The sequence below is a fragment of the Spermophilus citellus genome (assembly GCF_964194105.1).
Source record: "Spermophilus citellus genome assembly, chromosome: 2".
Lineage (NCBI taxonomy): Eukaryota > Metazoa > Chordata > Mammalia > Rodentia > Sciuridae > Spermophilus > Spermophilus citellus.
The window spans coordinates 161,013,338-161,041,154 of NC_138183.1; positions in this window are offsets into that span (position 1 = coordinate 161,013,338).

Below are 27,817 nucleotides of genomic sequence, written 5' to 3' on the forward strand. Positions count from 1 at the left end.
GTGGCTTCATGGTTGCAAGTGGATGCTAATTCTCCAGATGGACTATCTTTAAATGTCATGTGCTCAAAAGATTTTTATGATATTTTTAATCAGAGATAAGAAAAATTTCCTCAGCTCCCTGTCCCAATGCACACCTGTAGGCCCCCATGCATCTCACTGTCCTGGGACATATGCTTGCCCTTAATTCAATTACTGGTGAAGTGAAAAGAACAGTCAGGACTGACTTAGGTCCCTCATGATTTTGATTCACCACCATTCGGGGCACACTGTATTTCAAATAGTGTAGGAGTTCTGACTTCAGCAAAGGAAGGCTAATAGCTGTTGTGTTGGTAACCAATTATGTCAGCCAAAAACACCTGGTTGCAGAAAGAAAGAAAAGAAGTCTACAAGGAAAAACTCCAAATTAAAATGGTGATTATCTTTAGAAGATAAGACTATGTGTAGGGGAAGAGGAGTGTGATTTTCATTTTTCTTTCAAGTGTTATATATTTATAAATGTTCTACAGCAACCATGTATTATTTTTATAATTAAGGAAAATACTTTCTTGCAATAGAAAAGCACCTAGAATTTCCACAGCCTACAGAGTAACTGAGGGGTAAGCACCTCAATCTCCAATGAATTGAATTTCCCTGAAGCTCCTAAGGATCACAGGAGTCATGACTCCAAATGGGAAAGGAGCTTTCTGCCCTCTACAAGGCCCCTCAGTATCATCAACACACACTTGGGAGGCAGAATTTTGCTCCCCCAGGAACTTTCACCAATATCTCTGAAGTCTGTAAATAACCTATAATCTTAAGTGTTTAGACTGTGTCCACACACTCCATTGCAATATCGTTAGAGAATAATTCTGAATGTAATTTTTAGTAAAAACAATCAATTACCATCTGTCTGCACAGCAGAGACCCAGATGGGCTTATCACTGGAATGGAATCTTGGGAGGATGGAGGGTGTGAACCAGTGGGAACTGTTTTCTGGCAGCTCCACCCCTGAAATCCTAAACTCAGTCTTGGATGAGTTTGTGTTGTGTCAGTTTCCTTATGTCATGGGGGTAAGAAATGGCAGAGAAGAGAGGGAAAAGAAACAGGCTCTGCCATCACCAACAGGAGCTTTCAGTGTTAAATGATATGGGGTCTTCTGAACTGAAAATAGCTGGATATTTGTTCCTTTAAAAATGTAATAGTTCTGGGCTGGGCACGGTGGTGCACACCTGCAATCCCAGCAGCTCGGGAGGCTGAGGCAGGAGGATCACAAGTTCAAAGCCAGCCCCAGCAACTTAGTGAGGCCCTAAGCAACTCAGTGAGACTTTGTCTCTAATAAAATACAACAAGTAGCTGGGGATGTGGCTCAGTAGTTAAGTGCCCATGGGTTCAATTCTCGGTACCAAAAATAATAAAAACAATAATAATTCTGAACTAAAAATATCTTATCGGTTGTAAGATGGAAAATAGACTGAAAACAAAGCATTAACAAGGACTAAAATAATGAGGTACTGCTATTTGGAATTTAGCAATACATCTTCACTACTAATAGTAATAATAAAATTTTCAACTTATTTGGTTTGAAATAACTTTCCAAAATGCTAAAAGCTTAACATAAATTATTCCATTTAATTCTCATAGTAGCTCCATAAAGATGAAATTATTGTCATTATTTTACCAATGAGCAAACAATTCCAGGAAGGATTTATAAATTTCCCAACATCACAGAATAAGAACATGATTGGACTAAGTTTTGAAAGCTTCTCTAATAGCAAATTCCATGTACTTAACTACAACTGCTTTCTGCATTCACCATCTCCAAAAACTGAGTATCCAATCAAAAAAGCAGAGTGATAGTCAAATGCTGAAGCCAAAGCTAACATTATAAATATGAAAAAATAAAATTCATATGGAAGCACAAAGGTCCACAAATAAACCAAGAAATCTTGAGTGAAAAGAAGAAAGTTGAAGGCATCACAATACCTGATCTCTAGACATACTACAGAGCTATAGTAACCCAAACAGCAGTGTGCTGGCATAAAAACAGACACATAGACCAAGGAGACAGAATGGGGATCCCAGAAATAAATCCAAGCATCTACAGGCAGCTGATTCTTGACAAAAGTGCTAAAAACATAGTACTCTTCAATTGAAGGAGAGCCTCTTAGAAGATTTAAACTTGACCTTCTCACCCTATTCAAAAATCAATTCAAAATGGATCAAAAACTTAAATGTAAGACCTGAAACTATAAAATTACTAGAAGAAAACATAGGGGAAACACTCCAAGACATTAGTATAGATGATGATTACTTAGATAAGACCCCAAAAGTGCAGGCAACAAAACAAAATACAGACTAATGGGATTGGATCAAACTAAGAAATTTCTGCATAGAAAAGGAAACAACAAGAGTAAAGCAATGTAAGAATGGGAGAAAATATTTGTAAACCATTCACCTGTCAAGGATTAATACTCATAATACATAAAAAGGAGCAAAAAAACTGAATAACGATAACAAAATAAATAATCCAATTTACATATGGGAAAATGATCTGAATAGACATTTCTCAAAGGAAGGAATTCAGGTGGTTAACAAATATATAAAAAAGTGCTTAAAATCACTTTCCATCAGTGAAATTCAAACCAAAACCACAATGAGATATCTAACCTCAGTGAGAAATAGCTATTATCAAAAAGACAAAAAATCAAAAACACTGGCAAGAATGTTGTTACAAAAGAAATTCTAATACACCATTGGCACAAATGTAAATTAGTACAGCCATTATGGAGGACAGTATGAAGTTTCCTCAAATAACTGAAAATAGTTCTACCATGTGAACCAGCTACCACATTTCTGGATATATATGCAAAAGAAATAAAATCAATATACCAAAGAGAGAGCTGCACACTCATGTTTATTGCAGCACTATTCACAACAGCTAAGACAGGGAATCAACCTAGGTGCCCATCAACAGATGGATGGATTAAAATATGTGGTGCATAAAAAAATAGAATATTATTCAGCCATAAAGAATGAAATCCTATAATTTGCAGCAAAATTGATGGAACTTGGAGGGCCTTGTCAAGTTAAATGAGTCAGACATAGACAAAATTGCATGTTTTCTCTCATTTTAAGCTAGAAGTTCATCTGTATGTAGACTGGTGATTACTAGAGGCTAGGTAGGGCAGGGATGAGGAGAATAAATAGAGGCTGAGTGCTGGTACCAAAGCATGATTAAATAGAAGAAATAAGTTTTAGTAGTATATAGCAGTGTTCTGATTATAGTTTGCAGAACCTATGATATATTTTATGAATAAGTAGAAGAGAAAAACTTGAAGACTTCAAACATAAAGCAGTGAAAAGGAGATAATGAAGACAAGCACTGTGGTGCATGCCTATAATTCCAGCTACTCAGGAGGCAGAGGCAGGAAGATTGCAAGCTAAAGATTAGCCTGGGCCATTTAGTAATACCCTGTCTCAAAATAAAATAAAAAGAGTTGGGGATATAGCTCAGTGTAAGAACACTAGTATACACTGGTATTCCTAGTATACACTGGACCTGGGGTGCAATCTCTAGTGCAGAAAAAGAGAAAGAAAGAGAGAAAGGGAAGGAGGGAGAGAGGGAGATGAAGATGCTAATTAACCTGATTTGATTAGTATCCATTATATACATGTATCAAATTATCACCCTATACTGCATTAATAGTTATAATTAAAATTACAATTCAAAAAACAAAAATTTTAGAAAGAAATATGAGAAGATATTTCTAGCTAAATTGATGAAAGAAAGCAAAAGAGACCTATGAGAATTTAATATCAGGACTCTTTCATATTCCAAAAATCCTTTAAGCCAATGTTTTAAAAATAAAGCAATCATGTTTCTTAATTTCAACACCAATGTGTGCATCTCCAAGCTTTGCAACATCCCCCAGTAGTAATGAGAATAAGGATACTCACAGATCCTGAGAATTTAACGAACATCATATGATCTGAAGACAGTGGCAATGGCAAAGCCCAGATGCACTCCAACGCTTCTTAGCACCTTTTATATTTACACAGTCCAGTTTCTTCAAGAAACAATTATGTTTTCTTTGCTGACATATGAACTATGGTGGCAGAAATCAAAATTTTCCTAGATTGCCCCAATGCAATCTAGAAGTAAAGGCCTTAAAGGATGGCCAAGCAGAGAACAAAGCACAACTCCAAGAATGACCACAATGGAGTAAGACTAGAAGCAAACTATCAGGCTGAGGTGACTTGAAATCTGGATCTGGGCTCAAAATCTACTTCCTCGGGAATTAAACTCTATGTGAACATATCTCCTCATTGCTTGGAGAATTTTTTCAACAAATATAGGCTGAGCACTTATGGATAGGGAAGAATGTCAAACAAGGCTCAACTCTACCCCACATATAAATATACCTATTTTAGAACCATTAAAATGTAAAAAAAAAAAAAAATGTGCATTTTAACTTATATTAATTTAGTTATAATTGGAGTGAAGTATAGGTTAAAAAAGTCAAAGCACTAGTGAAATTGCCTTTCTAATATACATATCTAGAAAAGAGAAAAATATGTAGAAAATAGCTATTTTTTTTTTTAATTTTGGACAACAAGTGATCAGTTCAGGAATGCAAGCAATGAAAGAAAGAAAACTACCAAGGTGACCCCTAAATTTTTATTTAGAGCTGTTATCTGAATCATTGAAACCGCTGAAGTGTAACATTAGAGAAGCACTCCAAAGCAAACACATAAAGCAAGGTTCATTTAAAAAGGGGTAACACAGACTTCTCTCTGGAGGGAGAAGGGGACCACAGTTGGTATGCTAGTATCCCAAGAAGTGAAAGCATTCTTCCTTTTTAGATGTTCTAGGCTTTCTTTGTTCTCCTGCTTTCTTCCCCTTCTCTCTCTCCTTCCTGTGTACAGGCCCAGGAGATGCTCAGGTGGAATGGCCAAAAGGTAAGAAGCAGATGGGCTGAGGGGCTAAGCAGGAAGGGGGCCCAGCATGCATTAACAACTTTTGTAACTCCCTGTAGGGAGGGACAATCCCTAGGACAGGTTACCTTAGCAACTGGTGGGAACAAGGGTAGGTTTTCTAGATAAGGTGGAGGAAGGGCTCTGAAGGCATTAACATTTCAATCCCGCTCCAACTTCCCAGACCCAATTCACCTATCTATACAGACTCTACAGACTACCTATGTTAATTCTGGCTTCATCATCAAAGGGGAGAGGGGAGCCCATGGTTTTCTGCAGAGTTGAGAAAAAGATCAGAGCTCAGAAAGGCTGAGAAAACTGAAATTTGAGGCAAAAAGTAGTGGGTAAAATGAATGTATGTGGAGAAATGATCAGAAATCTGCACAGGATTTCTCTTAAATATATTGTTGACAACTCAGACAAAAATGTGTACAGCAAAACTCATATGCAAAGATCTACCAGAAAATCCTAAGGTGAAAAATTCAACAACTCACATTAGGATAAGAAGCATTCTCATTTCCAGTCAGAGGGAAAGAGTTTTGTTTTGGGTTTGTCCTTACTCACATAGAGATTCAATTAGAACCCCAGAAGGATAGCACTTTGAAATTAAGGTCAACAATCTGCCAAAAGGAAAATTTAACACAATTTTCAAGGAGAGTTACATAGGCAAAATGATAGAGTAAGAAGCCATCTGCCTTCATTTGCCCATAGAAACACAAAAATGCAACTAAAATCCAGATAAAATCAACTTACAGAATTTCTAGAAACCATCCAAGTTCTGCAGGTACAAAGTAAACACCCAATTAAGAAAAAGCTACTTTCAAACCAGGGGGAAACTTTGTGGCATCTATAGACTTAGTCTTAGGAGATGGCATCCTGGTTCCCCATTCCCTCCCTAAAATCAGAGGGAACAGGGAAAATCTTATTCACAACATCCTAACTTTTCTGGGGGATGCCTGAAGACTGTTTTGCCTAACTTAGATCTCAAACAGGCTCTGATAAAAACACAAAAATGATTCAGGAAGAGGATATGTTTTAATTTTCCCTTTTTCATTGTACAAATGAATATTACATGTGAGGTGTTGTCACAGGTGCTACTTATGCAGTTGAGGGGGAGAAATAAAGAATGTCCATGCATTTCTGCCCTTTTCAATATTTATTCACTCAAATCACTCTATAAGTTCTTAATCAAGAAAATGACAACTATCAATGCTAGGCACTGCAATAGACATATCAATTTGAAGCAAACAATTCTAAGTTAACTTTTTCTCCTGATTGAGGAGACAGTCATAGGGAGAGGTTGCCATTCTCACCAGAGTCAAGAGGCTGCTATAGAGCTTGAGAGTGGTAAGAACAATGCAGAGGACCAGGCAGATGATGAGAAGAGTTGGGATGTCAGTCCAGGTCCTCATGAGGCTCTCCAGCATGTGTGCATCAGTATCAGCTAGTTATAATGTCTCTTCATTTGCTCCACTATTTATGCTAAATTTTGTGGCTTCTGCTTGCTTTTCGGGTCCCAATCAGCTATTACCAGGGTTCTTAGTGACATCTTACATTTTAGAGTCAGGACATATAGTTTAGTGATTTCCGCCCTGATCTTACACCTCGGACTTTCATCAGGGTTGTGGAAAGTGACTTGTCTTCATCAGACTATGTCTGATTGAAGGGCTCTGTAGGCTTTGTGCCTGGTGGGACTGCAGGTTTATTTAAAATGGAGTTGCTTAGGCTAAGACCATCCTTACTGTCAGGTCGATGGCGGTGACTTAGGAACAAAGCACCAAGCAACCCATGAGCAGGAAAGAACCACCAATCAGGCACCAATGGAACCACCTGTCAATCAGTGGGGTCTCCTGGCCAATTTTGGATCTTAGCCAGCTCCCCCAGACAACCCCAGTAGGACAAGGGACTCTAAAACTCCTTTTTCTGTCCCAAGCCCTTCCTTCCTGCCCTAAGTCCCATAAAAATTCCAGTCCAGTAGAGCCCCCACATGTTTTCTTCTCAGACCCTCTTCTTGCCCATGAGTGAAATCTCAATAAAGCCTCTTTCAGTGGCCTTTTAAAATCTGCCTCCTTTTGGTCCCCACCTGCCTGACCTTACAGCCTGACCTTACACTTACAGTTAAGCTAAGGCCATCCTTACAGGTGTGAAAATTTCAAAATCAAAGTGAAGTTGTGCCAATCCCACTCAAAAAAAGAAAAAGTTCAAGAGGTTAGATTATTGGTGAGACATACAATAGACCATCTAGCGCCCAAGGGAGAATCTCAAGTGAGATTTTGGGAAATTAAGAAATTCAAAAGGAGTATTTTAGGGAACTAACAAAGATGCACAAAAACCAAGGCAAGATATAACTGAGAAAAGACTTTAAAAGACTTAAACTTAGCTAATCCCTAAGTTCAAGAATGCTCAAATAGTTTGTGAAGAAACACCCAATCACAGAGCCAGTCTTCCAAGGCTGTGAGAGTTGGCTGTTTTGTATTGTTTTGGTTCGTTTCCTCCCTTTTGGGAAACAACAAAATTCATAAAGCATACAAAGAAATTGGAAAACATGGCCAATACAAAGGAACAAAATAAATTGGCAGAAGCTGTCCCTAAAAATGAACAGGCATAGAATTTATAAGACAAAGACCTTAAAACAAATGTCTTGAAGATGTTTGAGTAGCTAAAGAAAAACATGAGCAAAGAACAAAAGGAAATCAGGGAAATTACATATGAACAAAATAAGAATATCAACAAAGAGATAGAAAGCATCAAAGGAACCAAAAAGCAGTTTAGGAGATAATACAAGCTTTGAAAAAGTTATAAGAGTTTTTGAGATTTAAATATACTACAGTGTATTTAAATGTTAGAAAAAAATCAGCAAACTTAAAGACAGAACATTTGAAATTCATGAGTCCAAAGAGAAAAAGAATGAAAAATATGAATAGAGACTAAGGGACTTATGGGGAATTATCAAGCAGATTAACATATGCATTATGAAAGTCTCAGCAGAAGGATAAAAGAGGTGGAGAGATTATTTAAAGAAATAGTGGCCTGAAATTTCCCAAATTTTATGTAAGATTTGAATATACAAATCCAAGGAACCCAACAAATTTTGAGTAGGGTACACCAAAGAGATCTACATCAAGTCACATTGATGTCAATGTCAAGTCAAATTGATGTCAATTGAGAAAGAGAGAATCTTCAACAGCAGGATAAAAGCAACTTATCACAAATTATAAAACCTCAATAATTTATCAACAGATTTAACAGCCATAACTTTGGAGGCCACAAGGTAGAGAGATGATATATTTTAAAATGATGAAAGAAACTATCCACTGAGAATTTTATATACAGAAAAATTGTTTTCCAAAAAACAAAAAAATAAGGGAGAAACCAAGATATTCCCATATAAACAAAAGTCAAAGGAATTCATTTCTATTAGACTTTCTGTCGGGTCCTTGCTTAGCAACTGGAAGGCCATCTTAAGTGACAGTGGACATTTTAAGAAAACTTTCACTTTCCTGCCCAAGGGCCACTTCCTCATACCAACCCAACTCTTCCCTCACCACCCGCATTCTTTCCTGCCCAAGGGTGTATCACCACTCCCTCATACCAACCCCACCCTTCAACACCTGCACCAGGACTTGCCCAGCTCTAATCCCTGAGCCTGCCCCATAAAAGTTCAGAACCCCAAGTCTGTGGAGAGATAGCCTTTATTTGTCAGTTCTGACAAATAAACTCTCCTATGTATCTCTACCTGGTCTCCATCTTTCATTTCTCATTTTCCCTTCTCCTGGTTCCTCTCTTTCCTTTCACTTTCTATAGAAGAAATGTAAAAGAAGGTCCTTGGAGTTGAATTTAAAGGATACTAGGCAGTAATTCAAAGCCACATCAAGATATAAAGATATCTAATAAAAGTGGGTAAATGGAAAAACCACTATGTTGTAACTCTGGGTTGTATCTCCACTTTGTATTTTCCCACTGATTAAAAATGTTTTTAAAAAGTTATAAATCTATATTAATGGGTACACAGATTTTTAAAATGTCATTTGTGCAACTGATAGCAAGGATGGGGCTGTAGCCATATAGGAGTAGATTTTATATATGATGAAGATGGTCTAATTAGATCAGTGGATGAATGATCATTAGGTGAAGTTAAGGTAGTATTAGTTAAAGCAGATCCTTCTAATAAAAGGAAATTGAAAATCTGATAAATCATATATCTATTCAGGAGACTGAATCACTTATTAAAATCTGAAACCAACAAACAAAAAGTCTCAGGATCAGATGACTTCATGGATGAATTCTACCAAGAATATAAAGAAGAAAAAAACATTGATCCTTTTCAAACTCTTCCAAAAAAAAACTGAGGAAGAGGGATACTTCCTAACTCATTCCATGTGTCCAGTGTTATCCTGATACCAAAAACAGATACAAGTACCACAAGAAAAGAGAACTATAGACCAATACAATTTACACATATTAATATAATAATCCTCAACAAAATACTAATAAAAAAATTCACCAGCATATTAAAATAATTAAATATTCTGACCAAGTGGAAGTTACTCCTAAAATATAAGGATAGTTCAACACATGAAAATAAAGGTAACATACCACATTAACAGAATGAAGTAAAATAGCCACACGATTGTCAAAATTGACGCAGAAAGTATTTGACAAAATTCGACCCTCTTTGCCATACACAGTGGCATACAGCTGTTATACCAGCTATTCAAGAAGCTGAGGCAGGAGGATCAATTATTCAAGGCCAGTCTGGGCAATATTCAAGACTCTCTCAAAAATTAAAAAGGCCTGGGGATGTAGCTTTGTGTAGAGTGGCCGCCTAGCATGTGTGAGGCCCCAGTGAGGTCTCAGGTTCAAACTCGAGTACCATGAGGAAAAAAACTCAGTACTTTTTCAAAATAAAAATAGTCAACAAAGTAGTAATAGTAGCTAATATGGGAGAAATAGAAACATTAACATTGGAAAACCAGGCTAATGACTGTGGCAAGCAAGACCCCAATAAATGTGAAAACTGAAAGAGAAATAGAGATTAGCACAGACTCAAGATATCTCCTCCAAAATACTTACTAATAGGGAAAACAGTAGCTTTGCACTGGAGAAACCTAGCGGCCGCCACCTTACACAAATGATGAAGGCCAACTGCACCAATTGTGAGACATACCAACATCACGTACTCTAATACATGACGCATTCATTAGGCCACAGCACCTCTGTGACATTGCTGCCAAACATGTCTAACCACAAATTAATCATCAGAAAATATCAGATTGATCCAAACCTCTGAGGAATAATTTACAAACTACCTGACCAGACATGTTCAAAATGCCAAAGTCATGAAAGACATGGAAAGACTGAGGAAAATGTTACGGTTTGGAGAAGATTTTGAAGACATCACAACTCAATGGAATGTTGACTATCAGACTAAATCTTGGAATGGGAAAAAAAGATGTTTCATGAAAATCTGAATAAAATCTGTAGCTCAGATAAAAGTGTTATGCTAATATTAATTGCTTAGTTTTCATAATGGTACTATGGCTCTTTAAGAGGAACTTTGGGTAAAGGACAAATAGGTATTCACTGTATAATTTTTGGAAATTTCTATAAGCCTAAAACTTTTTCAAAATGCAAATTTAAAAATAAAGCACAGGCTCTGAAAACATACCACCTGAGTTGCATTCTAACTCTGCCCCCTTACGACTGTGTACCATTATAAATTTCATCTAATCTTTCTAAGCCTTTGTTGCTCTAACCTAGAATAAAAATAGCAAGAACATTAACTTCAAATGTTTCTGTAGAGGAATAAATGAAACAAGACTTATAAAAATGCAGTATTAAAATATCGGCTCTTATTAAATGTAATGACTTTTGTCCTACAGAAATTTTAAATTTTAATGTAGTGTTTGACTATGGTTTCTGAGTTTTGTTTTACTTAGATAAGACACTCCCCACTCCAAAGCTATAAAAAGGTTGCCTATTTTTTTCCTGAGATTTTTATAATTCACTTTTTATTTTTAAATCTTCACTCCATATGGAACTTATTTAAATGTAAGAAGTGAGTTTAAAGCTCACTTTTATCTTTTTATTTCTTCTTCTTTTACTTTTTTTTTTCACAGATGGCCAGTCATTGGTTATATCATCACTTATGAAATAATCCATCTTTTTTTCATAGGCCAGTCTTCATGCTCAGCAGTATACTAAGACATAAATCTTTCAGTTATTTCTACTTGGCCCCTATACTGGCAACCTAAGTTTAGAAAAAAAATGGTTATCTGTTAAACAGAGCTGAAAACCAAGTGTGGGGAGAATACAGACGTCAATGAGAGATATCACAAATATCAATGGACCCATGAATAGGGTTCTCTGGTAACTATTAAACTGTTCCTTTTGAGGACACCAATAAATTTCCAAACACCAACTGCAACAGCTCTCCCCCTACCCCACTCTAAGAGTTGCCAATCTTTCTGTGAAATTTTCTTCTTTGGCTTCTACATCCAAGATAAAAGTTAGGTATTTGCTGCTATCCTTTAGAAGCACTGATGAGACCCTATTCTACTACTTTCTATTTTTTTCTCCCTCTTGCATACTATCTTCTGCTCTAATATTGTTTTTCTAAAACCTCACCCCAAACTAGTGCTCTTCAAAATCTGCCTTCATTTCTCTTCTCATTTTAGCTGTTCTCCCTGGGCTTTCTCATCAGTTCAAATTGTCAATTATGACCTATGGGATTCTTATCCCACATTTATCCTTCCAAGTCAGAGAGATTCTGATTCAGGTCAAGTTCCAAGATGCAGAGACAGAGTCTAGGATTCTTGTTCAAATGATGCATTAGTAGCCAGCTTTTATGAAAAACTAGCTACTCGTATAGTGAGGAAAGCAGGATAGAAGAAGAGTCTAAGCAATGACGTGCCCTCTCCTGGAGACTAGCAGTAGCACCTTGAATTAAAGTGACCAGATCCCCACGTGTGTGAGTTACTGGCTACTGGCTTCTTCTGGAGCTGGGTTGGAGACATATCTTGGGCAAGATGGCTTCTGTCCAGCAAAAGATAGTTTTCTGGAGCAGGGCAAATTGTTGATCTTTAGCACCATATCATATAGCAAATAAGGAAATGGAGTACTGGTAAAGGAGATCTAGGCAGACAAAGGCATCTAGTTAAACACCTATACATCTCAGATTCACTTGTTTCTCATATTAAGTCTACACTATCCAGGTATAGTTACTCCAGGATTCTAGTTGGTTCTGATTTCTAGAAAACTTCTAAGAGAAGATTTAGTGGTAGATTTACTGCCATTTGGTCCTGAAAGATAATACATCCCCCCCACACACAACTGTCTTGGCTAAGACTTCTGCTAATCTGGGTCACCAATCTGGTGGGATGGTTCAGACCCTCTTCCCTAAGGGTTCCTAGCTCCTTGGAGACCTGGTCTTTGTCAGACCATAATTACTATACTTTCTCATTATAGTAAAGATACCCAAGTAGAACATGTAAATCCTAACATCTTTTTCTGTTTCCCTATTATGCAGTAGTAATTCAACTCTTCATGAAAATCAAGTTCAATTACCCTGGTTTAATGGACTTCTAACACAAAGATCCCAAGGTGACCAAGTGGTGTTGGTACATTTAAATTTCATGGGACTCTCACTGTGTCACCTAAGGATGTGCATCCCCTCTAGAATGTGGAACCTCCAGGCACACTGACTGAAAGTCAAAGGAAAGAGAAACTGAATTACCAAATGGGTTACTGGAAATGATGGTGGTTAGAAATGATCATTCCTACTTCCATTCTTTAATTCTGGATCCATGAATTACATTTGTATGATCCAAATCATTGGATCCATGAATTACATTTGTATGATCCAATACATTGGATCCATGAATTACAGGTATACCACCATAAAATGACCTAAGCTTTAAGGCATATAATCCATCACAAAGAATAATACCCCATGCTCATAGGATATCTCACCTATGGCCTTAAAAAGCCCTCTAAAACATGTGCCAAGTAGAAGGATGAGCAGATTTTCTGGCCGCACTGTCCACCACCCTAACTTCTTTGCTATGAAATATCATGTTTCACCATATCTTTGTTGCAGATTTTATGACTATTATTTTTTGCAAAAAAAAAGTGGGATGTGACCAGTATGTGACATTTTTTTTATTGTGCCAGTCTTACTTTAAAGTTATTTATTGCTAAGCTGCTATCATTGATTTCATTAACTATGCACTGCCTTCAGCACCACTCATAAAAGGTGTGTTTACTGTTAGTACTGGAGCACTTTAAATAAACCACACAAGTGGGCCTTTGTACATACACTGACAATGTTCATACCCCGAGAATACAAGGCTCTGGGCCCTCAGTGTGCAAGAAGACAAATGCATATTCATTTTTCACTGGTGAAAACATTTATGCTCTGTTTATCTTTACAGCAACAAGATGAACAGGATTATACCATATGATGATAACATGATTAAAGGTTCTAAACCAATTTTTGGACTGAAAAAATGGTGTGACTATTATGGAGTGAAATATGGCAGTCCCTCAGAGTCCCTCTTGTGGAATACCATGCCGTTAAATTAGATATTTTATGAGGCCTCACTTGGTGCTGGGCTGAGGCACCGCAGGCATGAAGTGAATCCATACCCAGAATGTGTGCCAAACCCAACATGAAATGTTTTGCTTCCTAAGGCAATATGGGTTAATCAAAGTTGCCCTCAAGAATCTAGATATTTCTTTTAAGGTATGGAACTATATCAAGGGGTTCATTATTGTTGGTAGCAGTAGTTACTTTACCCTTAGTGAGAGGAAGCCCATGCTCTTAGGCCCATGCAGAGATTCTTCCTCTATCACCTTATTTACTTTATTCATGAATCTATTGTGCAAACACAGGGAAGCTGAGGACAGAGGCTGGTTGACAATTGGTTCATCTCAACTTGTTCATTTGGTTGATTGGTGGTCTTCTGTAGGAGATGCCTTCTGGCAGGCCCTAATGCCCAATATCAAAATCCTCATACTTTGCATCCACTCCCATAGGCCATGCTACATTGTTGTGCTTTCTCTCTTTATTCTATAGACTTTCCTCTCTGCAATTTCTCATGTTGCTTCTTACAAGGCCCTAATCAACCAACTAAGCCATTCACCACTACTAGTGAGTTTATGTGTATCTTGAGCTGCACCTCTTCACACAAAGTGGATGGTCAAGTACACAGCCCAGAGCTCTTACCATCATCCTGAGAGGGACATAGAGTATCAGCAATCCATTTTCAGATTGGACCACTGTACCTAGGCTTACTTCCTTACTCTACACTTAGTATGGTCAATTCTACCACTTAACCCCTTGAAACTAAGCTCCTTAACCATTTCTATTTCCTTAGTTCAAACCCTCATGTGCCTCATGAGCTTATAAAGCTCCAAACAATATCCATGTCTTGATTCTCTTCTTTTAGTTTCCACTCAAATAGAGGCTACCAAAAACATCAATATCACCCCCATTACTTAATAAATTAAGATCATTTAAAAATTGTCCATTACCTATATAATAAAACCCAAACTTGTTAGCACAATGTACAACATCCTTGGTGTCCTATAAAAATTTCCCTTTCTGAGATTTCAAGATGGCCAAATTGCACTCACCTCCACATCTACAAAGAACTAAATCAATAGGTAGATAGCTGTATGTTGAAGGAGTGAACCCAGGGAAGATGCTGGAATTTGGCAAGAGAGAGACTGAAATCTTTAAGATTCAAGAGATCTGGAATGACAGTATAGAAAGAGAAACAAAGTACCCATCAATTGCCACCCCAGCTCCCCGGCCAGGTGAGGTGGTTGACTCCTCTCAGTAGGGGTACCAGTGAACTGGCAAGTCCCGGCATGCTCATCAGCATGGACACTGGCAATCCTAGCTACTGGAAAGTGTCACAGTCATCACAGGCTTGCAACCCAGTTGAGGAAGTCTGCACAGTGGCTTTGCTCTGGAGAAAGATCTCCGATCATCTCTCCACAAACCTCCAGGACCCAGGCTGCTGTGGTGAGGTGCTATCTTGAAAAGTAAGCTATTGTCAGATTTCACACAGTGCTAGGGGTCAGAAACCCTGCATATTCCTGTCTCTAGGATCCCACAGACATTCCACTACCCTACCTCAGAACTTTGCTGAACAAACAATGGGTCTTTAAAGAAATCAAAAAGGATATTTGAAAATTTTTCTGCAATGACTGAAAATTGAAATACAATATACCAAAACTTCATGGGATATAGAATAAGTGATATAAAGAGAGAGGTATATAGTGATAAATGCATACATCAAAAAATAGAAAGATCTTAAATAAATGACCTAATGTTGCATCTCCAGGATCTAGAAAAGCAAGAGGAAACTAAACCCAAAATTATTACAAGGAAAGAAACAACAAAGACAAGAACAGAAATAAATGAATGAGAGTATTTTTTTAAAAAAAACTACCAACATAGGCGCCCTTCAACAGATGAATGGATTTTTTTTAAAAATGTGGTATGTATATATTGGAATATTACTCAGCCTTAAAGAAGAATGAAATTACGGCATTTGCCAATAAATGGATGGAACTGGAGACTTTGATGCTAAGTGAAATAAGCCAATCCCCCACAAAACCAAAGGCTGAATGTTTTCTCTGATATGTGGATGCTAATTCACAATAGAGGAGGGAGGCTAGGGAAGAATAGAGGTATTTAGATTAGTCAGAAGGAGTGAAGAAAGGAGAGGGCATTTTGGGGTAGGAAGGATAGTAGAATGAATCTGACATTATTACCCTATGTGCCTATATAACAACATGACCAATATAATTCTACATCATGTATGACCAGAAGACTGAGAAATTATACTCCATTATATATGATGTATTAAAGTGCACTCTACTGTCATGTATAACTAATTGAAACAAATTAAAAATTTTTAAAAAAACAAAAGATCAATGAAATGAAGAGTTGATTTTCTAAAAATATACCATCTCACTTCATTCCAGTTAGAATGGATATCACTACCACCAACAACAACATGCTGGTGAGGATGTGGAGAAGAAAGCACTCACATACTGTTGGTGCAAATGTAAATCAGTACAACTATATGAAGAGCAGAATGGAGGTTCCCCCCAAAAGTAAAAATGCATGTACTGCATGATCTTGCTTTCCTTTTTCTGAGTATTTACCCAAAGGAAATGAAATCATCATTATCAAAGAAACACCTGTATGCCCATGTTTATTGATGTGGCACTGTTCACAATAACTAGGACATGAATTCAACCTAAGTACCCATCAAAGAGATGAACAGATAATGAAAATGTAGTATACATACACAGTGAATATTATTCATCAATGAAGAAGACTGAAATCCTATAATTTGCAGAAAATGGATGAAATTGTAGGACATTAACTGACATCAGTCAAACACAGCAAAACAAGTACCACATATTCTTTCTCATCTATGGAATCTAAAAAACGTCAACCTAAAGGTAGGATAATGATTATTAGAGGTTGTGAAGGGTGGACAAAGGAAGGATGGTTTTGAATAGTGTATGTCGTATCCATGTGTTGAAATATCACACTGAAACCCATTAGTATGTACAATTAATATACATTAAACAAAAATTATATATAATATTGCTGAGAGCCATTGCCAAGTAGGAATGATGCATGGCATGACCCAGGTCATTTGCAGTGACATTGCATGTAAGGTGACATTGCTCAAGGACCAGGGCAGATCCGAGTTTAGGGCAGATCAGGGCTTAGGGTGCTCCTTGGGTTTAGGGCAGTTCCAGGTTTAAGGTGTATCCTGCTGGGAATAGGGCGTATCCTGCTGCCTCAGGTGCGCCTGCTCCTTGAGTTCCTGTTGAGTTCTCGTGGGATTCAGAGAGTATTTTGGGATATAGAGCCCAGTGGAGGTGTGGATTTCCCCAGAACTTGTTTGTAGAGTGCCGGTGACAGTTCGAGAATAAAGAGTTGCTGTTTGAATCTACAAGGTGTGAGTGGCTCGTGATTTTGTGCCCAGCCAGACTGCGGCATTTGGTGGTCCATACGTGGAACATCTGAAACTTGGAGGTAAGTGAAATTGCTCGCCCCTGAGGGAAGGCGAGAGAATGGGTGACCATTTCAAAAAACAATGTGTTCTTGTTTTGATTTATTTTGTTTTTGTTTCAAGCTGCCTATCCCTAGAAATTTCTCAGGCACACTGGGAAAAATGGTTGGCTAAAGGTTGGAAGTTTGTTGGCCCCGAGGAAGAGAAAATTGATACAACGATTTTTTATTCCGTTTTTGTTTCATTCAGTTTCGGTTTTGTTTTGTGTTATCTTATTGGGTTGCGTTATCTTTATAGTAGATTAGAAATTAGTAAAAAACAAACTGAAAAGGTGTTAAGTAAATTGTTAGAGGTTCAGACCATGGAGAAAGACATTTTAGATCAAGCAAAAGAGAAGGTCTCTCGAGCTAGTCAGACAGAGGAAGAAAATTTAAAGGAAAAGGAGTTATTAGGAAAAAGGCTACAACAGGAGGCTGTTACTAACTCCGTTCTATCACCAGAGGGCGTAATTCAACCAACAGCCCCACCTATGGAGACAGCTGAGTGGCCCTCAAACCCAGGAGTTGATAAATGGGATCCTGAGACAGGACCTCAAAGATTAGCATGCCCTGTACTTAAACAGGTAGGAGGGCAGTGAATTCACCGTGCTTTAGATTTTAAAACAGTGAAGCAGTTAAAGGAGGCTGTAACAACCTATGGTCCCCAAGCACCCTTCACGGTAAGCATGGTCGAGTCCATTACTAACTTGGACATGACGCCAGCAGATTGGGCTAGCATGTGTAAATCTGTGCTAAATGGAGGACAATATTTGTTATGGAAGGTTGCCAATGAGGAATTTTGTACGGAGACAGCTAGGCAAAATGCAGCAACTGGTTACCCTCAAAGAAATCTAGATATGTTGTTAGGAAAAGGACCTTATGAGGGTCAACGGCAACAAATTGAATATGATCCTGCTATATATGCACAAATTGCTGCAGACGCAGTTAGGGCATGGAAGACTTTACAAGGACATGTAGATTTACAAGGTCAGCTATCTAAGGTAATACAGAGAACTAATGAACCTTACGCTGAATTTGTAGATAGTCTTATTCAAACAGCTTCCAGAATTTTTAGGGATACAGAACAGGCAAGCCATTACTAAAACAACTGGCTTATGACCAAGCAAATTGTTGCTGCAGAGAGGTCATTAGACCATGGAGACATGAAGATTTAAACACATATATTAAAATATATAGAGACATTAATGAACAAGGGCAAGTTTTGGCAGCTGCAGTACAACAGGCTTTAGATGCCAGGCCAAAAACATGCTACAATTGTGAACAAACAGGACATTTTAAAAGGAGTTGCCCCATAGGAGGAGGGTTTAACAAAACTAGGTATCAAAGAAATAGAATACCGGGTATTTGCCCACGATGCCATAGAGGGAGACATTGGGCTAATGAATGCCATTCTCAAACCACCATAGAGGGTACTCCCTTATCAAAAAACAGACAAGGACCAGGTATTTACCCACAATATCGTGGAGAAAGGCATCAGGCTCCATTGCCAAAAAATGGACTGGGGGGGCCCAATGCTCCGGGGCCCACAACCACAAATATACGGGGCAGTGGAGGAACCCAGCAACACCATCAGGGTAGTGCCCAGGACACATTGTCCATTAAATCCCTCATCAGACAAACCCGAGGGAGTGCAGGGTTGGACATCTGCGCCTCTGCCAGAGCAGTACTAACTCCAGAGATGGAAGTTCAAATCATTCCCACAGGAGTAAAAGGACCTCTTCCCCAAGGAACAGTAGGCTTATTATTGGGACATAGTTCATCTACACTAAAAGGACTTATGATAAGTCCTGGGGTAATTGATCCTGATTATGTAGGTGAAATAAAAATTATAGCTAGTTCTCCAAGAGGTATATCAGTAATTTCACCAGGAGATAGAATAGCACAGTTTTTAATAATACCCAGCCTACATGATAAATTCTCCAGCCGTAGTGTAGAAAGAGGTTCTAAGGGATTAGGCTCCACAGGTGTAGATTGGGCTATGCTGTCTTTAAATTTAGATTCTCGCCCAATGCTAAAACTAAATAATCAAGGACATGAATTTAATGGGCTACTGGACATAGGTGCTGACCTTAGCATCATATCTCGTCAAGAATGGCCAAAACATTGGCCATTACAACAAGCCACTCAAACGCTTTGAGGCCTAGGAGTGGCGACTAATCCCCATAGAAGTTCTATGGTATTAGATTGGAAGGATCCTGAAGGATGTGAAGGAACTATACAGCCATATGTATTGGATCATCTTCCTATAAATTTATGGGGACGAGATGTCCTAGATCAATTAGGTTTGACGTTAACAAATAACATCAATCCTAATCCGCCCACTACTAGGGCTAGACAAGGTTTTAGGAAAGAAAAAAGATTAGAAGAACAAGAACAAGGTATAGCAGCACCAATACAAATAGATCAAGGAACAGGTTGGATTTTCAGAAAGGGCCACTGAGACAATCAAAATTACTTGGAAATCAGAAAGACCAGTGTGGGTTCCTCAGTGGCCCCTGACTAAAGAAAAGATACAAGTAGCCCATGATCTGGTCAAACAACAATTAGCGGAGGGACATATACAACCTTCCGTATCTCCCCATAATACTCCCATTTTTGTCATCAAAAGGAAATCTGGTAAATGGAGATTATTGCAAGATTTAAGAGCCATTAATAATGAGATGGTTATTATGGGACCTGCTCAATCAGGGATTCCTCACTTGTCTGCTTTGCCAAAAACCTGGCATGTTTTAGCTATAGATATTAAAGATTTTTTTTTTCAATTCCAATTCATACCAAGGATAGTCCATGTTTTGCATTTACTATCCCTGCACTAAATCATGAAGGTCCTGATCAGAGATATGAATGGAAAGTACTCCCTCAAGGGATGGCTAATAGTCCAACTATGTGTCAAATCTATGTTAACAAAGCAATCCAGCCACTTAGAAATCAAAATCCTGAACTACAAATATTTCACTATATGGATGATGTATTATTAGCACATAAAGATAAAAACACATTGCTAGAATGTTATGCCACATTTACAAACTTATTAAAAAATTATCTAGAGATAGGAACAGATAAAGTACAATTAAATTTTCCAATTAATTATTTAGGAGTTCTATTAGCCTCAACCATGATCCATCCACCAAAAATTCAAATACGAGTAGATCAACTCAAATCACTTAACGACTTTCAAAAGTTATTGGGAGACATAAATTGGATAAGGCCTTATCTAGGCATACCAACAGGAGAGTTGGGACCTTTATTTGATATTCTAAAAGGTCCATCAGATCCAAATTCACCCCACATGTTAACTCCTAAAGCTAGAAAGGCATTAACAATTATTGAAACATATATGGAAAATATGCATTTGGATAGAATTGATATAAGTTTGCCTTTATTATTTATTGTACTACCAACAAAAAATATTCCTACTGGAGTATTTTGGCAAGAAGGTCCATTATTGTGGATACATTTATCTTATTCTCCTAACACTATTCTTACTAGGTATCCTGAAGCTGTAGGACAATTAATACTCAGAGGAATAAAAGCAGCGAAGGGAGTGTTTGGAATTTCTCAAATAAAATTATTACTCCATATACTATGGATCAAATTGATGAGTTAGCTAATGAGTTAAATACTTGGGCAATAATCATGTGTAAATCTAATGTTTCATTTGATAATCACTTACCATCTAATCCTTTGTTGTCTTTTTGGTCTAAGCATCCTGTAGTTTTTCCAAAAATGACAAGAAAAACACCTATCATGAATGCTCCAAATATATTCACTGATGGGTCTAATAATGGTACAGCAGCAGTAGTTACCCCTGATCAAACTTTTACATTTTTAGTACCCAAACAATCAGCTCAAAAGGTAGAGCTTAATGCAGTTTTACAAGCTTTTGTGATGTTCAAAGATTCTGTATTTAATTTATTTTCTGATAGTCAGTTTATAGTTAATGCTATAATATCCCTTGAAGATGCTGGTAGGATTTCCCCTTCCTCTACTGTTTTCTCTTTGTTTTCCACTATACAAAGTCTAATCTGGGACAGAAAAGATCCATTCTTTATAGGACATATTAGGGCACATACAGGATTGCCTGGAGCCCTTAGTTTGGGCAATGATTTAGCAGATAAAACTACACATGACATACATATTTTCTCTACACTAGAAGAAGCTACAAATTTTCATAAAAGGTTTCATGTTAATGCTAATACTTTACAAAAGCATTTTAAAATAACTAAGGAACAAGCCAGACATATAATAAAACAATGTCAAAATTGTGTGACCTTTTTACCACAAGTTAATCTTGGAGTCAATCCTAGAGGACTGATACCTAACCATATTTGGCAGATGGACGTCACACACTTGCCAGAATTTGGAAAATTAAAATATTTGCATGTTACAGTTGATACTTCTTCCGGATTTTTGATTGGCTTCCTTCATGCCGGAGAAAAAACTAAAGATGTTATAGCTCATTGCTTATAAAATTTTGCCGCTGTGGGTGTTCCAAAACAATTAAAAACAGATAATGGTCCTGGCTATACCTCTACCTCTTTTAAACAACTTTGCTCATCATTTGGTATTACTCATATAACAGGAATCCCATACAATCCACAGGGACAAGGCATAGTTGAAAGAGCTCATCAAACTATTAAAACGTACTTATTAAAGCAAAAAGAGGGAATTGGAAAGGGGTATATATCCCCCAAAGATAAACTTAAAATAACCCTTTTTACTCTAAACTTTTTAAATTTGGATTCATCAGGACTTAGTGCTGCGGAAAGACATATGTATCCAAAAAATGTACATAAGCCTAAGGTACTTTGGAAAGATATTCTAACAGGACAATGGAAAGGTCCTGACCCAGTGATTGTCTGGAGTTGGGGTTCTGTTTGTGTGTTTCCACAGGGAGAACAGCAGCCGATTTGGATTCCAGAGAGACTAACTAAAGCAATTTCTACAGACCAAAAAGAAGATGATTTGACTCAAATCCATAACAGCTGATATCCAGAGCTCCAGCTTGGCTATTCTTACATCTGCAACAGTGATTAACCAGGGTGCTTTTTTCAATATCTATTTTATTATTGCCTTTTCCCACATCATAAAGTTCTATTTTATTTTTGAGCTCATACAAACCTAGGTTAATGTTTTTCTGATCAGTTTTATTTTTTGACTGTGGAGTTTTTAAACATTGCAATGGAGATTTCACCTAGGTAAAGCTACAAGGCCTTTACTATTGTCTTATGTGTTGTACGTTTGTGTGCACTCTTGTGTTTTGTGTTGTATGTCTGTGTGTGCATATGTCCACATATCATATATGAGGAGTGCTCATGAAAAAATGGATCCGAATTTTTTTTTATTCACGTGATTTAAATGGTTTAATTGAAATTAGGTAAACAGCTGTTAAGGATTGTTTTTAAAGGAGGTTAACAGATCTGTTTGTTTACTTTCACCTTTCCTTTTCATTATATTTAATAATTCTGTTCAGGATAATGTCTCTTTAGCATCATTGCCAGAATTCCTATCTTCATCCCAGTGCCAGTGAAGACAAAGATAAAACCAAACTACAGCTTCTATGATAGCTATCACAGTAAACTGTATAAACTGATGCATCAATGAATATAACTCAACAAGTAATGCTCAATCAAGGACTCAATTTACTTTGGGAGGAAATGGACATATTGATAGACTCCTCCGCTTTGAACTGCTTGCAGAACTTGCCTGGACTATGTATCACTTGTATACATTGTGAACTATCGTTTGGTGCAGCGAATTGTGGTACTGCTGGCATATCTTTGCTGATGGTGTCACCAGTGATACAATTTTTCCAAAGGAGCTGTCAATTGGCTTGGTGTCGTGGCATTTCTGTATCCTCCTCCCTTCTACTACTGATGGTCTAAATTTGGGGGCCAACAGAGGTGAGGCAAAGAACCTCACCCCCCCACTGGCACCAAGGCCAAATTTGGGAGCCAACAGAGGTGAGGTAAAGAACCTCACCCCCCCACTGGTGCATAGGCCTATCCACAAGTATGGCTGTATGCTGGACCGGTAGTCAGTGATGGGTATGATCCAATTGCAGTGGTACCAACCCAAGACAGGAGGCTGACGCCTAGAGGTCAGTTTTTCCCATGACGGTAAGAACCATATGTTGAGTTGGACAACCTACCAGGCATGGTCCTTAAGCCACATTGCTTGTTGTTTAATTAATCAGAAGGGGGGAGATGCTGAGGGCCATTGCCAAGTAGGAATGATGCATGGCATGACCCAGGTCATTTGCAGTGACATTGCATGTAAGGTGACCTTGCTCAAGGACCAGGGCGGATCCGGGTTTAGGGCGGATCAGGGTTTAGGGTGCTCCTTGGGTTTAGGGCAGTTCCAGGTTTAAGGTGTCTCCTGCTGGGAATAGGGCGTATCCTGCTGCCTCAGGCGAGCCCGCTCCTTGAGTTCCCGTTGAGTTCTCGTGGGATTCAGAGAGTATTTTGGGATACAGAGCCCAGTGGAGGTGTGGATTTCCCCAGAATTTGTTTGTAGAGTGCCGGTGACAGTTCGAGAATAAAGAGTTGCTGTTTGAATCTACAAGGTGTGAGTGGCTCGTGATTTTGTGCCCAGCCAGACTGCTGCATAATATGTCATATTATATATGATTGAATATATAAGTGAAACCTCTCTTGCTCCCCCAGCCCTGAAATGGATTCACAACATTTGTAACATTTTCTGAACGGCTTGTAAACTTTGGGAAATATTTTCAAATTTTATTCATCAGTCTGTTGTGCACTTTACTTATAATGTCTTAATATCTTGGCCTATTTCAGGTATCAAATTACTTCTGGCTGCACAGAATAAGACAAGGAAGCTTTACATACTATTTGATTTTCTGCACACAGTTTGTGGGATTGGTACCCACAACTAACTTACATTTTTGGGAAAATTCATTGGTGAAGTAATCATTTCTTTTTTACAATGCTTTAGATTCAGGAATAAATCTTCACTTTATTATTTTAGAAATTCCTATTTCAACCTTTCTCATTATTTCCATGTATATGATGCCACAACACAAACCAGAGAGCTTGTTCCTGCTCCCTCAGACCACATTTATGCTTTGGCATACCTTAGTACTGTCCCCTCTTGCTTACTTCTTTGGAAAACATCTTTAATTTTAAGACACAGGGCCTAAATTGCATGCTCCATTGAAGCCATGGTTCTTTGCTGGCACATGTGGCTAATGTGGTATATCTCCTTACCTGTGCATATCTTCTGTGTTGTATGTGATTTTATATATATTTCACTCACTACTCTGTGAGCGCCTAGAGACCAAGAATTGTATCTTAGCCTTCAGGCTCCAAATGTCCCCTGAACTTAGCAGAGTCTAGATAGATGGAAATTAATCAGGTGGATGGCTATACTGTTCTGTAGGGTGGAGAAGACTGGAATTCTCAATGAGACCTCTAGGTCCCAAAGGAAAATTATAATGGATTCTGAAAACTTTAATCAGAAATTCAAACTCAAATGCCGTCAGGGGTCAGGCAGGTCACAGAATGGCATGAGTCAGCTGTAAGTAATGATCAGGAAGTGATAAGGGCAGAGGAATTTATGCAAATATCTACCGTGCCTCATAGTGCTCTCAAAACTAATTAAAACAAACAGAAGTACCCAATACTGATCAACTGTCGCCTTCACGCATCTTGAGGTTCTCATATGTGAGAGCTCTAGTCTGTAATCTTCAAGGACAATTTTATTATGTGCAGTTAAAATCCAAGTGTGTGAGTTTGCATGCTGTGAAAGATTTTCAGTCAGATCGCAAAATGAGACTTCTAGTCAGTTCATATGACCTGAAATCATAGGTCTCACTAGCCACTTAGTTCACTATGAGAAATGGTAGCACAGAATGACCTACTCATGTTTCTTGGTCATTTGAATGTTTCTTTTGATACAAGTCTATTAATGTTATTTTTGAGGCTGAAGGTAGCAAGAATGATAACTAGAGGCTGGGAAGGGTAGGGAAAGGAGAGATGGAGGCTGGATAAGGGGTACCAAAACACAAAAGGCATAAGTTCTAGTGTTCCATAGAACATGGAGTGACTATAGTTCACAACCACCTATTATATGTTTTGTAACTAACTAAAAGACTAACTAAAGGCTTGGTTTGTAACTAACTAAAAGCTTGAAGGTTCCACACATATAGTAATGTCAAGGAGATGGGAATGTTTCCAATGCTGATTTTATCAGTACAAATCATGTGTATGTACTGAAATAACACAGTATACCCCATAAATATGTGTAATTACTATATGCTAATAAAAAATATAAATGTTTAAGGAGACAGGGATGCTAACTACCCTGATTTGATCATAGCATATTGCATACATGTAAAAATTACCACAATGTATCCCACGAATATGTACAAATAAAATAATAAATATAGAAAATAGTATCATACCTCTTTACTTAAAGTGGTTGTTGTTAGTGGTAAGCTGGAAAAACTTTCAATTTCACGGGATTTAGCACAGGGCAAGACTTTGTCCAAGGCAGGTAGGAGCAAATATAAAACCTGAAATTAAAAACAAAAAACATGCATCTGAATCAAGGAATCTGATTCTTACAAGATGTCTTCAACAAACTGCAAGATTATTCTGAGCCTCAATTCTTTACTCTGTCAGATGAAAATATTACTATTATTTCACAATGTTGCTGATAGAATTAAAAGATGCAACTGAAAAAACAGTGGTGTTTGGCACACATTAAGTAACTAGATAGATCTAAAGTCTAAATATGAACCTTGTTCATTGACATCCAAAATTGGGAAAAGATCCCACAACATGTGTTTCTTCTTCAAAAAAGAAAATTTTAAAAAAGACAATAAATGGGATGGCATTTGCAAAAGGAGTTCCTTACAGAGTATTTGAAAGTGAATATGAAACATGGTCCTGAGTATTACAGAATCATTCCTGGAGGATTGTGTTAAACCCCAAAGCTTTCCCTGCTTCTGGCCATTCTCCAAGATACCTTCATTCCCCTGGCCATTATCAAGGCAATCAGATATTCAATCTCATTTCTGACAGCTGATACTGATTGATGAGCCTGGATGGATAACTGGCATCTCACTGGCAGAAACTGCAGTTTCCCCTCAGCCACCTCAGAGAGCCAGCAAAACCCTCTCTGAATCCAACACGGACTCACTTCCAAAGTAATTTGCTTAGCAAAAGTAGCCTGTTTTCACATACTGCACTCAGCACGAGTTCACCTTTATAACCTTCAAATATTAAAAATCACCCCCAAGAAAATGATTCTGGGCACCTAATCAGAATGCCTGCTCTCTGTTTTGAGACGGGCTCATTCTTCTGAGCATACGTGTTTTTTCAGAAGACTTTGACCTCAAGAATAAATGGTTTCCATTATTTCCATTCCTTATTTCTCTTTTAAAAAGAAAAAATAAACAATGGATTCTAAAAGTGAGTTCAAGAGAACAGTCCTAATATTTGCAACAAGAGTACATTTTGTAACAAAGGCACTTAAATCTTCCCTGTATATTTTTGAATGTCACTGCAAGAAGGTAAAAGGAAGACATACATGTTTGTGTTTATTTCTATGATTTTAAAAATAAGGCAATGAGGTTTTAAAGTTAAAATAAGAAAGTCTGGAGAGATATAAGAAAGAACTCCTGAGGGTGGGGGGGCAGATAACTGAAAGAGGCTCTCTGCCTTCTCTAAAAGCTTTTTAAAGCCTAGGAAGATTGACTCACATATTTATTAAATGTGTACTATGTGCCAGTCATGCTGATCAGTGAAACGGAGAATTCAGATGACACATAAGATGAGAAGCCTGCTTTCAATAAACCTGCAATCAAGTTGGGGATAGAAAACCTACTGTGCATGAAATTAAAAACAAATTAAGCAATTAAGAACAAATTTGGTATTAACTAAAAGTATAAATGGGAGGTTAGTAAGGAGAGAGCCCTCTGTGGACTAGATTAGCTGAAGGAAGATTTATTGAGCTTGCCTTCAGAGATGAGGCATTCGGAAGGGGGAAGAGAAGAAGTACAGCTGCAGCTGGGGGAAAGGAAGTGTGTGCAAATGTCCAGACAAGACACTGATGAGATCGCTTTGTCAGTAGCAGAGGGCATATTTGGGTGGGGGACAATAATACATCCTACATGATAGGTGTCACATTCAGATGTACTATAAAAACCACACTGGAGGCTCTAAACAACAACAACAACAAAATTCAGAATCAATTTTTCAGTTCTTGAGAAATGAATATGAACATGCAATTTTAAAATAATGAACAGAATTTCCGCAAGCATCTCTGGGCTTATATGTATACTGCAAGGGAAGGGAAGAGAAACTGGAGTTGGAGAGGGAAGCAAGAAGGCTCGTAGTGGTAATTAAAATGTGTCGTGGGAGAGTCAGTAAAAAAAGTATTTGGAAGATTTTTTAAGAGAAAAATAATCAAATTTGCAGAGTAATTAGAGAGAAGGATGGAAAGGAAATAGCAAAGGACTTTTGAACTTCTGACAATCCAAGATTGGTTGGAGAAGAATGGCTGGTCTCAACAACAGATTCCGATATTCAGGTGGTAAAGGACAGGAAGATGTAAAGCATGGCTTTTAGTTTTCAGGCTCAAGGGACTGAATGAATGGATGATGAGATGAGGACCAAGATTGATAGGTAAATTGATCAGGATTGATAGTAAATCTGACAGAGTGAATTTGAAGTGTCTTTGAAACACCTAAGTGGAACTGTCAACTAGGTTGTTAGAAATGAAGCCCAATCTGGA